The sequence below is a fragment of the Dromiciops gliroides genome, chromosome 2 (genome assembly GCF_019393635.1).
Source record: "Dromiciops gliroides isolate mDroGli1 chromosome 2, mDroGli1.pri, whole genome shotgun sequence".
Taxonomy (NCBI): domain Eukaryota; kingdom Metazoa; phylum Chordata; class Mammalia; order Microbiotheria; family Microbiotheriidae; genus Dromiciops; species Dromiciops gliroides.
The window spans coordinates 663,800,179-663,812,925 of NC_057862.1; positions in this window are offsets into that span (position 1 = coordinate 663,800,179).

The following is a 12,747-nucleotide window of genomic DNA, read 5'->3' on the forward strand; positions in this document are numbered from 1 at the left end:
GGGCCTCCAATAAGGCACTCATCTGAGTTAAAATCTGGCCTCAGGCACTTACTGGCTGTATAACCCTGGGCAAGTCACTTCACCCTGTTTGCCTAAGTTTCCTTGTCTGTCACATGAGCTGGAGAAGGAAATGGCCAACTGCTCTGGTGTCTTTGCTGAGAAAACCCCAAATGGGATCACAGAGTTGGACACAACTGAAACTACCAAACAACATAAATGGTCAGGTTTACTGACACCTAACTCAGAGACTGAGGATTCAAATTCCCTAAAAACTAGGCAAAACTTAGCCACAATGGGAAAGTGGAAACAGAAGTAACATATTTCTTTCGAGGTAATTGGAGTTAAAATGACTTGCCCAGGGTCACACAGCTAGCAAGTGTCTGAGGTAGGATTTGAACTCAGGTCCTCCTGACTCCAGGACCAGTGCTCTATCCACTGCGCCACCTAGCTGCCCCTTGGCACATAGTAAGTGCTTAATAAATGCTTATTGAATGATGAGAGAGAGAGAGAGAGAGAGAGAGAGGGAGAGGGAGAGAGAGAGAGAGGGAGAGGGAGAGGGAGGGAGAGAGGGAGAGGGAGAGGGAGGGAGAGAGGAAGGGAGGGAGGATGATGATGGTGGTGATGTTGATGGTGATGAACTACTTGGGGGGCGAGGTAGGGGTTAGGGTGGGGAGTGGGAGGATCTTGCAGAAGGAAAATACTTAAGGGGGACTTTAAGGACAGCCAAACAGCTCAGCTGATAGAGTGGCTGAGCCTGGAGTCAGGAAGACCTGAGTTCAAATGTGATCTCAAATACTAGCTCTGTGACCCTGGATAAGTCACTTAACCTCTGTTTGCCTGTGTCTGTAAAATGAACTGGAGAAGAAAATGCGACCACTCCAGTATCTTTGCCAAGAAAACCCCAAATGAGGTCAAGAAGAGTCAGACACAACTGAAAAAGGAGAATTTTCTTATTCAAAGTGCTGTTAGTGGAAGAAGGATTCGGACCTGTTCTCTGGCCCCAGAGGAATGATGGGGGGAGTAGCAAAAAGGCAGATTTTGTTTAAAAGTGTTAGGAAAACTTAGTAACCACCTGCGTAATCAAAAAAGAATCAGTTTGGGGCAGCTAGATGGCACAGTGGATAGAGCACCAGCCCTGGATTCAGGAGTACCTGAATTCAAATCCGGCCTCAGACCCTTAACACTTACTAGCGGTGTGACCCTGGGCAAGTCACTTAACCCCCATTGCCTCACTAAAAAAAAAAAGAAATCAGTTTGCCTAATGAGGTGCGCTGGACATCTTCTTATGGAAACTAAGAGCCGTGGATGCTACAAAAGGGAATCGTGCTCAGGGAAGGATGGATAAGCGGCCCCTGGATCTTTCTCCCCGGGTCTACCTGGTTCCTTCCAACCTGGAAACTGTAACTGATTCATTTCCTCTGGAACTCCCGCTTCCGAACGGGGAGTAACAGGGTCCGCCATGGTTGAACTCAGAGAGACCACAAGAGGGCAGCAAAACACCGGTAAAAGACCAAACCAGCCACCCTTTACAGAAGACAAATCGCAGAGAAGGTAAATATTTTATAGTAATAATGTAGCGCTTCATGTAGCGCATTGAGGTTGGCAAAGCACTTTACGTGCATTATCTCTTTTGATCCTCACGACCCTGGGAGGTGGGTGTATTATCACCCTCATTTTACAGATAAGGAAACTGAGGTTATTTGCCCAAAGCTAGTAAATGTCTGAGGTAGGATTTGAACTCAGGTCTTCCTTACTCCAGCGCCCTCTGCACTGCACCACTATTTATACTAAAGGAACCTCAGAGTCATAGAATATATATATATATATATATATATATATATATATATTTTTTTTGCTGGGCAATGGGGGTTAAGTGACTTGCCCAAGGTCACACAGCTAATAAATCAATTGTCTGAGGCCAGATTTGAACTCAGTTACTCCTAAATCCAAGGCCCGTGCTTTATCCACTGTGCCACCTAGCCGCCCCCACAGAACATATATTTAACCCTAGGGAATGTCAAAATCCTGCTGGACCTGGAAGGTGTTTTATAAACCTTAAATCACTGTAAATTCTTGCTGTTCTTGTTATAATTCTTGTTATTTTTTCGTTGTTTTTATTGTTAATTGCCATATTCTATATCCAAATTGCTTTAAAGATGTCTTGTGTCTATTTATATGTATAGATGTTTTCCTAGATAGAATGTCAACTTCTCTTTTTTTTTTTTTTGCAGGACAATGAGAGTTAAGTGACTTGCCCAGGGTCACACAGATAGTAAGTGTCAAGTGTCTGAGGCCAGATTTGAACTCAGGTCCTCCTGAATCCAGGGCTGGTGCTTTATCCACTGTGCCACCTAGCTGCCCCTCAACTCATTTTGCTGCCAGGCCCTATTTCATCTTTTTCTGTCTCAAGTGTCTAGGCCAATGCCTGGCACTAGTAAAGGCTTAATAAGTCCTCTTTGATTGATCAATTAATTTGTTTCCACAAAAAGGTGGGCCTTGATTTCTGTCCTTACTTCCTTGTGTCTATGCCTAGTAATGGGATGAATTACCAGGCCAAAGGGATTTTTCTTAATTCCAAATTGCTTTCCAGAATGGTTGAACCAATTCACAGCTTTATTCACAGTGTATTGGTATAGCCTCTCCACCACTATTTCCACTTATTATCATCTTTGCCACTTTGACAGATGTGTGGTAATACCACCTCTGAATTTGATTTCTCTTATCAGGGATTTGGAGCAATCTTTCTTTAGACAATGGCCATTCTTTCAAACACTTCATAGAATCATATGTATTTATTTAGCTTTTAAGGGGACCTTAGAGATGGGGACTCTTTGTGACCTCATTTGGGGTTTTCTTGGCAAAGATATTGGAGTGGTTTGCCATTTCCTTCTCCAACTCATTTTACAGACAAGGAAACTGAGGCAAGCAGGGTGCAGTGACTTGCCCAGGGTCACACAGATAGTAAGTTTCAGAGGTCAGATTTGAACTCAGGAGGATGAGTCTTTGTGACTCCAGGCCTGGCTCTCTGTGCACTATGGTGCCATCTAGCTGTCCCCACAGAATCATAGAATCTCACATTGTAAGGGGACCTCTGTGATGATCTAGGGCTGTGGGACCCCAAATGCAGTCATGTAATTGAATGTGAGGGTTGTGAAAATTTTGGCAACAGTAAAAGGTTATATACACAATTTTTGGTTTTTTGTTTGTTTGTTTTTGTGGGGCAATGGGGGTTAAGTGACTTGCCCAGGGTCACACAGCTGGTGTCAAGTGTCTGATGCCAGATTTGAACTCAGGTACTCCTGAATCCAGGGCCGGTGCTTTTTCCACTGTGCCACCTAGCTTCCCCTGTACATGTATTTAAATACCTGTATACCAGGGGTTGCATAAAAATTTCTCGGTTGAAAAGGAATCTTGAGTGGAAAAAAGTTTAAGAAGTCCTGGTGTAGTTCAGTGCATACTTTCCATCTTCTTCTACCCAACAGTATTCATCCTGCCTTTGTTTGAAGTCCTGCAATGAGGGGGAACCTTCTCTTTACTCAGCATGAATTTAAGATCTTTCCTCATCCTGACCACTCCCATCAGCCCACTAGAATTCAGAGGGATCAGGAAAAGCTTCTCATGGGAGGTGGGATTTTAGCTGGGACTTGAAGGAAGCTAGAAAAGTCAGGAGGAAGAGATGAGGAGGGAGAGCGTTCCAGGCACAGAGGACAAAGATAGAGCCAGGAGGGGAGGAAGGTGTCCAAATACCAGAAAGAGGGAGTGGGATCGGGATTTTGACACCAAACAAACAGGGGATTTTATATTTAATCCTGAAAGTGATAGGAGGGCATCAAGGTGGCACAGTAGATAAAGCACCAGCCCTGGATTCAGGAGGACCCGAGTTCAAATCCGGTCTTAGACACTTGACACTTACTAGCTGTGTGACCTTGGGCAAGCTGCTTAACCCTCATTGCCCTGCCCGCCCCCCAAAAGTGATAGGGAGTGGGTAGAGTTACATGGTCAGACCTGCCCTTTAGGAAGATCAATTCAGCAGCTGATAGATGATGGATTGGGCAGCTAGGTGGTAAAATGGATAGAGCACTCAAGTCAGGAAAACTCATCATCCTGAGTTCAAATTTGGCTTCAGAGATTTACTAGCTGTGTGACCCTGGACAAGTCACTTAATTTTGCCTTAGTTTTCTCATTTATAAAATGACAAACCATCTCAGTATATTAAGGGCAGAGTCATGAAGGATACTCACTTTTATTGGGCATGACCTGGATGAAGAATAACCAAATCAACCCAGGGACAAATGGGGTGACCAATGGCTTGTCCTCATATCTGAGTCAATACTTGATGTCATTAATTGACAAGTGGGCACAGAGAAAGGCAGTGATTGCAAAATAGGGTTTGACTTAATAAAGAAAAATATTGAAGAGGTCAGAAAGTATTGATTTCTAGCTGGCAGAGCTCTTAGAGGCCATCTCATCTAAACCCAGGCTGTCCATGTGCCATTGACTCATCAACTAGTTAAAGAAAATGTCAAAATCAACTCCATGTTAAAAGGATGAAGATGAAAAGTCAGTATATGCAAAGATATCAGTTTCAAACCAACTGGTTGACTCTGAAACTTGGGAGATGGATCATAGTTAAGACATCAATTATTAGCATTTCTTATAAAACATAAGACATATGGAAAGTAGCCACCACCACCACAAAGAGACCAAGAGCCCAGAAACTACCTGTGCCAGTAAGTACTTACCATGTAGAAAGATGGTCATCTGAGTTCAAATCCGGCCATGAATGGGGAAAAATCATCAGTCTTTAAGGGGGGCAGCTAGGTGGCACTGTGGATAGAACACTGGCCCTGGATTCAGGAGGACCTGAGTTCAAATCCAGCCTCAGACACTTGACACCTACTAGCTGTGTAACCCTGGGCAACTCACTTAACCCCCACTGCCTCGAAAAAGAAAAGAAAAAAGAAAAAAGAAAGATAGTCAGGCAAGGACAGCATTGATTTAGGGTTGGGCAAATTCATTTGCTAAAAGTTACAGAAGAGAAAGTCAAGACATCATAAACAATATTATTCACACAACAACGAAAAGCTGAGGAGGGGAAATAAGCCTGCAGAAATCCTGGAATGAGACTCCACTAAGCTAGATTGTCTTATTAGGTGAAACTGGAAGGACAACAAATAGATATGAAATGAAAAACATACCAGTAATCTATCATTATCAGGAATGACCCTGAAAATGTCATCTTTGTACCTCAATAGCTCAGTATCCTAGGTGCTCTGTCAGGAAGTAGAAATAGCACTTCAAACAATATTGGGGAAAGTATCCATAACTGACCAAATGCACACAAATAAATTTGTACTGGAGGTGATATAATTTTAAAGAAATGTGGTGGTTTCCCTCAAAAAACAACATTAAATCAAGCCTCTAAACAGATTCTGGAACTACAGAACCTACAAAAAGAGAGACAAAATCCTGCTATATGAGATAATTTAGAAGACTTCAGAAAAGGTCTATGTCACTTGGGTGAAAGGGAGGTGACACAGTGTCCCAGCTGGCAGCTCACCTCAGCAAAACTCGGCTCAGTACCACTTGTCTCAGCTGACAGCTCACCTCAGCAAAGCTCAGCTCAGTGGGCTGCTCTCTCAGCATAGTAGCTCAACTTGACACAGCTGAGAGTGGGGCAGATGAGAGCAGTAAGAAGCTTGCAACCATGAACCCTGTGCCCCAGGAGCAGACTTCAACTTGATAAGTTTAAAAATAGCCTACAACATGAGCAAGAAACCAAAAAAGGACTCTTACTGTTGACAACTTCTATGGTGAAAGGGAAGACAAAACTCAAATGCAGATGAGTTGGTCAAAATGCCCACAAGTGAAGACTCAAGAGGGAAGATGATCTTGTCTGAAGACCAAAAAGTCTCCTTTGAAGAGCTCAAAAAGGCTTTTAAAAACCAAATAATAGAGGTAGAAGAAAAATGGAAAAAGAAATAAGAGAAATGAGTTACACTGCAAAAAGAAGCACAAAAAATGACTGAGGAAAACAATTCCTTAAAAAATACAATTGGCCAAATGAGAGAAAAAATTGGCCAAACAGAAAAAGAAGTGCAAAAGCTTACTGTGGAAAATAAGGCCTTAAAAATTAAAATTGAGCAGATGGAAGCAGATAACTCCATGAGACAACAAGAATCTGATGAGCAGAATCAAAAGACTGAAAATATAGAAGAAAATGTGAAATACCTCATTGGAAAAACAACTGACCTGGAAAATAGGTCCAGGAGAGATAATGTGAGAATTATTGGACTACCTGAAATCCATGATCAAGAAAAGAGTCTAGACACCATATTCCAGGAAATTATTAAGGAGAACTGCCTTGAAATTATAGAATCAGGGGATAAAATCATCATTGAAAGAATCCACCTAACACCTCCTGAAAGAGACCACAAAAGGAACACTTCAAGGAATATTGTAGCCAAACTCCAGAATTATCAGGTGAAGGAGAAAATACTCCAAGCAGCCAGAAAGAAACCATTTAAATACCATGGAGCCAGAGTCAGGATTGCACAGGACCTGGCAGCTTCAACATTAAGGGATCACAAAGCTTGGAATATGATGTACAGGAAGGCAAAGGAGCTTGGATTACAACCCATGATCAACTACCCAGCAAAACTGAGCATTCTCTTTCAGAGGAAACGATGGATATTCAGTGACTATGGGGACTTCCAAGGCTTCCTGAGAAAAAGACTAGAACTGAACAGAAAATTTGATCTCCAAATACAAGACTCTAGAGAAATATAAAGAGGTAAACAAGGGGGAGAAAAAGGTTATTCAATGATGTTAAACTGCTTGAGTCCATATGAGGGAGGATAATACTTTTAACTCTTGAGATCTGTATCTCTGTAAAGGTATTGTTATTAAATCAACTTTGATGTGATGATATAAAGAAACTTAAGGGGCAGAATAAAAGAAGACTAGGGGAAGAGATGAAGGGGGAGGTGTAATGGGGTTAATTATATCATATGAAGAGGCACAAAAAGAACCCATTACAACAGAGGGAAAGAAGGGAGGAGTGAGCACTGTTGCAACCTTATTCTCATCAGATTTGGTTCAGGGAGGGAATAAAATACACTCCCATTTGTATAAGAAAACTTAGCTTACTCTTTAAGGAAACAAAAGTGGAAGGGGAAAGGGGGTGGTATTGATAGAAGGGGGCACAAGTGGGGGGAAAGGGGGCAAGAAAAAGAAGGGCAGCTGATAAAAGGGAGGGCAGATTGAGGGAGGCAGTGGTCAGAAGCAAAACACTGATCAAGTGGAATAGGGGGAAAGAAGGGGGAGAAAGAGTACAAAGGGGAAAAGAAGATGGAGGGAAATAAACAGTTAATAATTTTAACTGTGAATGTGAATGGGATGAACTCTCCCATAAAACGGAAGCAAATTGCAGAGTGGATTAAAAGCCAGAATCCTACAATATGTTGTTTACAAGAAACACATTTGAAGCAGAGAGATACACACAGAATAAAGGTAAAAGGTTGGAGCAGAATATATTATGGTTCAGCTAAAGCAGGGGTAGCAATCCTTATCTCAGAAAAAGCAAAGGCAAAAATAGATCTAATTAAAAGAGATAAGGAAGGAAACTACATCTTGCTAAAAGGTACTATAGATAATGAAGTAATAACAATATTAAACATATATGCGCCAAGTGGTATAGCATCCAAATTCTTAGAGGAGAAGTTAAATGAGTTACAAGAGGAAATAGACAGGGGCAGCTAGGTGGTGCAGTGGATAGAGCACCGGTCCTGGAGTGAGGAGGACCTGAGTTCAAATCCGGCCTCAGACGCTTGACACTTACTAGCTGGGCAAGTCACTTAACCCCAATTGCCTCACCAAAAAACTCCCAAAAAACAAGAGGAAATAGATAGTAATACTATACTAGTGGGGGATCTGAATCTCCCCCTCTCAGAATTAGATAAATCTAGCCAGAAAATAAATAAGAAAGAAGTGAAAGAGGTGAATAGAATACTAGAAAAGTTAGACATGATAGGTGTCTGGAGAAAATTGAATGGAGATAGAAAGGAATATACCTTTTTCTCAGCAGTACATGGCACATTTTCAAAAATTAACTACGTATTAGGGCACACAAACATCATAGTCAAATGTAGAAAGGCAGAAATAGTAAATTCATCCTCAAATCATGATGCAATAAAAATTACATGTAATAAAGAGCCATGGAAAGGTAGACTGAAAATCAATTGGAAACTAAATAATTTCATTCTAAAGAATGAGTGGGGGGCAGCTAGGTGGTACAGTGGATAGAGCAACAGCCCTGGAGTCAGGAGGACCTGAGTTCAAATCCAGCCTCAGACACTTAGCACTTACTAGCTGTGTGACCCTGGGCAAGTCACTTAACCCCAATTGCCTCACCAAAAAAAAAAAAAAAAAAGAATGAGTGGGTCAAATAACAAATCATAGAAACAATCAATAACTTTATCCAAGAGAATGACAATAATGAGACAACACTAAAATCTATGGGATGCAGCCAAAGCAGTGCTTAGGGGAAATTTTATAGCTCTAACTGCTTACATGAATAAAAAAGAGAAAGAGGAGATTAATGAATTGGGCATGCAACTTAAAAAGCTAGAAAAAGAACAAATTAGAAATCCCCAATTAAATACTAAATTAGAAATCCTGAAAATTAAAGGAGAAATTAATAAAATTGAAAGCAAGAAAACTATAGAATTAATCAATAAAACTAAGAGCTGGTTTATGAAAAAAACCAATAAAATAGATAAACCACTGGTTAATTTGATTTAAAAAAAAGAAGGAAGAAAACCAAATTACCAGTATCAAAAATGAAAAGGGTGGGGGTGGCTAGGTGGCGCAGTGGCTGAAGCACCGGCCCTGGATTCAGGAGTACCTGAGTTCAAATCCGGCCTCAGACACTTGACACTTACTAGCTGTGTGACCCTGGGCGAGTCACTTAACCCCCATTGTCCCTCAAAAACAAAAACAAAAACAAAAAATGAAAGGGGTGATCTTAACACCAATGAAGTGGAAATTAAAGCAATAAATAGGAACTATTTTGCCCAACTGTATGCCAAAAAATTTAACAATCTAAATGAAATGGATAAATATTTACAAAAAATACAAACTGCCCAGGTTAACTGAAGAGGAAATAAAATCCTTAAATAAGCCCATATTAGAAAAAGAAATTGAACAGGCCATTAATGAACTCCCTAAGAAAAAAATCCCCAGGGCCAGATGGGTTTACAAGTGAATTCTATCAAACATTTAAAGAACAATTAATTCCAATATTATACAAATTATTTGGAAAAATAGGTGAAGAAGGATTTCTACCAAATTCGTTTTATGACACAAATATGGTGGTGATATCAAAACCAGGCAGAGCAAAAACAGAGAAAGAAAATTATAGACTAATTTCTCTAATGAATATTGATGCTAAAATCTTAAATAAGATATTAGCAAGGAGATTACAGCAAGTGATCACCAGGATAATACACTATGACCAGGTGGGATTTATACCAGGAATGCAGGGCTGGTTCAACATTAGGAAAACTATTAACATAATCAACCACATCAATAAGAAAACTAACCAAAATCATATGATTATCTCAACAGATGCAGAGAAAGCTTTTGACAAAATACAACACCCACTGCTAATAACAATAGAGAGCTTAGGAATAGGTGGAGCTTTCCTTAAAATAATAAGCAGTATCTACCTAAAACCATCAGCAAGCATTAAATGAAACAGGGATGTCAATTATCACCTCTATTATTTAATATTGTACTAGAAATGTTAGCTTTAACAATCAGAAAAGAAAAAGGAATTAAAGGAATTAGAATAGGCAAGGAGGAAACAAAACTATCACTCTTTGCAGATGATATGATGGTATACTTAGAGAATCCTAGAGAATCAACTCAAAAATTACTTGAAACAATTAACAACTTTAGCAAAGTAGCAGGATATAAAATAAATCCACATAAATCATCAGCATTTCTATACATGACCCACAAAGTCCAGCAGCAAGAGATAGAAAGAGAAATTTTATGTAAAGTAATGGTAGACAATATAAAATACTTGGGAGTCTACTTGCCAAGACAAACCCAGGAACTCTATGAACACAATTACAAAACAATTTTCACACAAATCAAATCAGATCTAAATATTTGAAAAAATATCAATTGCTCATGGATAGGCCAAACTAATATAATAAAATGACAATTCTACCTAAATTAATGTACTTATTCAGTGCCATACCAATCAGGCTACCTAAAATTTATTTTATAGAGCTAGAAAAAATAATAACAAAATTCATCTGGAAAAACAAAAAGTCAAGAATATCAAGGGAAATAATGAAAAAAAAATGCACAGGAAGGTGGGTTAGCTGTCCCAAATCTAGAGCTCTACTATAAAGTGGCAGTCATCAAAACTATGTGGTACTGGCTAAGAAATAGAGTGGAGGATCAATGGAATAGACTAGGCACAGGAGACACAGTAATAAATGAAATTAGTAATATATTGTTTGATAAACCCAAAGACCCCAGCTTCTGGGATAGGAACTCAGTATTTGACAAAAACTGCTAGGAAAACTGGAAGATAGTATGGCAGAAATTAGGCATAGACCAACATCTTACAGCTTACCCTAAAATAAGGTCCAAATGGGTACATGATTTAGACACAAGAGGTGATAACCTAGGTAAATTAGGAGAAGAAGGAATAGTCTACCTTTCAGATCTTTGGAAAGGAGAGCAGTTTATGACCAAACAAGAGATAGAGAATATTATGAAATGTAAAATGAATGATTTTGATTACATTAAATTAAAAAGGTTTTGTACAAACAGAAGCAATGCATCCAAAATTAGAAGGGAGACAGAAAACTGGGAAACAATTTTTATGGCCGGTACTTCTGATAAAGGCCTCCTTTCTAAAATATATAGGGAACTAAATCAAATTTTTAAGAATCCAATTCATTCCCCAATTGAGAAATGGTCAAAGGATATGAACAGGCAGTTTTCTGATGAAGAAATCAAAGCTATCTATTGCCATATGAAAAAATGCTCTAAATCACTATCAATGAGAGAGATGCAAATTAAAACAACTCTGAGGTACCACCTGACACCTATCAGATTGGCTAATATGACAAAAAAGGAAAATAATAAATGTTGGAGAAGCTGTGGAAAAATTGGAACATTAATGCATTGTTGGTGGAGCTGTGAACCGATCCAACCATTCTGGAGAGCAATTTGGAATTATGCCCAAAGGGCTATAAAGCTGTGCTTACCCTTTGACCCAGCAATACCACTTTGGGGTCTTTTTCCCAAAGAGATCATAAACAAGGGGAAAGGACCCACATGTACAAAAATATTTATAGCTGTTCTTTTTGTGGTGGCAAGGAATTGGAAATTGAGGAGTTGCCCATCAACGGGGAAATGGCTGAACAAGTTGTGGTATATGAATGTAATGGAATTCTATTGTGCTGTAAGAAACAATGAGTGGGAGGAGTTCAGAGAAACCTGGAAGGACTTGCATGAATTGATGATGAGTGAGATGAGAACATTGTACACAGTATCATTATGTGTTGATCAACTGTGATAGGCTAGATTCTTCTCACCAATCCAATGGTACAAGAAAGTTCCAAAGGACTCATGATGGAAAATGCTCTCCAATTCCAGAGAGAAAGAAAAAAAAAAGGAACTGGAATATGGATGCTGATTGGACCATACTACTTCTTGTGTTTTTGGTGCAGTGGATTTTCTGTTTTGAGGTTTTTCCTTTTTGCTCTGATTCTTCTCTTATAACATGACTAATGCAGAAATATGTTTAATGTTATTATGTATATATAACCTATATCAGATTACCTGATGTCTAGGGGAGGGGGGGAGGGAGGGGAAGGAGGGAGAAAAATTTGAAATTGGAAATCTTATATAAACAAATGTTGAAACCATTTCTACATGTAACTGGAAAATAATAAAATACTTTTATTTTTTTTTTTAAAGAAACGTGGTGGTCCACTTCCAAGATATCTCAAAGGCAAAGAGATAAAAAGAATGGAAAAGATTGCTGTGTTTTAATGCAAAAAGAACTTTACTAGGAAGACATTTCATGTGTACAATCCTTATAAGAAAGAACCATAAATTAAGAGATGAAAGAATAACTTTGAGGTCAACCCTAGCATTTTACAAATGAGGAAATCAAGGCAAAATACATGTTGAGACTTGCACAGGGGGGCGGAGCCAAGATGGTGGAGAGGAAGCAGCAAGCTGCCTGAGCTCTCCTTCTGTTCCCTCAAAACGAACATTAAATCAAGCCTCTGGACAGATTCTGAAACTACAGAACCTGCAAAGAGACAGAGAGACACAGTCCTCCAACCAGAGATAATTTAGAAGACTTCAGGAAAAGGTCGGTCTGATTCGGGCAAAGGGAGGCCCAGCGCAGGGCAGCAGCCCAGCGCCGAGGGGGTCGGGGCAAGTCAGCAGGAGCTGCGGGCCACAGCCGAACAACTGAAGCCCCTGGAACCTGGCTCAAAAATCTGGTGGCCAAGAAGGACAGTGGAAAAACCTACTTGCACCGGCCGAGAGGGCCACGAACGGGTCAGGTGGGGGATCTCCACACACCATAAAGGCCTCAGAGTAAAAACCCGGTCACACAGCACCTATACCCCTGCACAAGAAGCCCAAAACAGGGACCCTGGTGCCCCCAGAGCAGACCTCAACTTAAAGAATAAATAAATAAGCTGC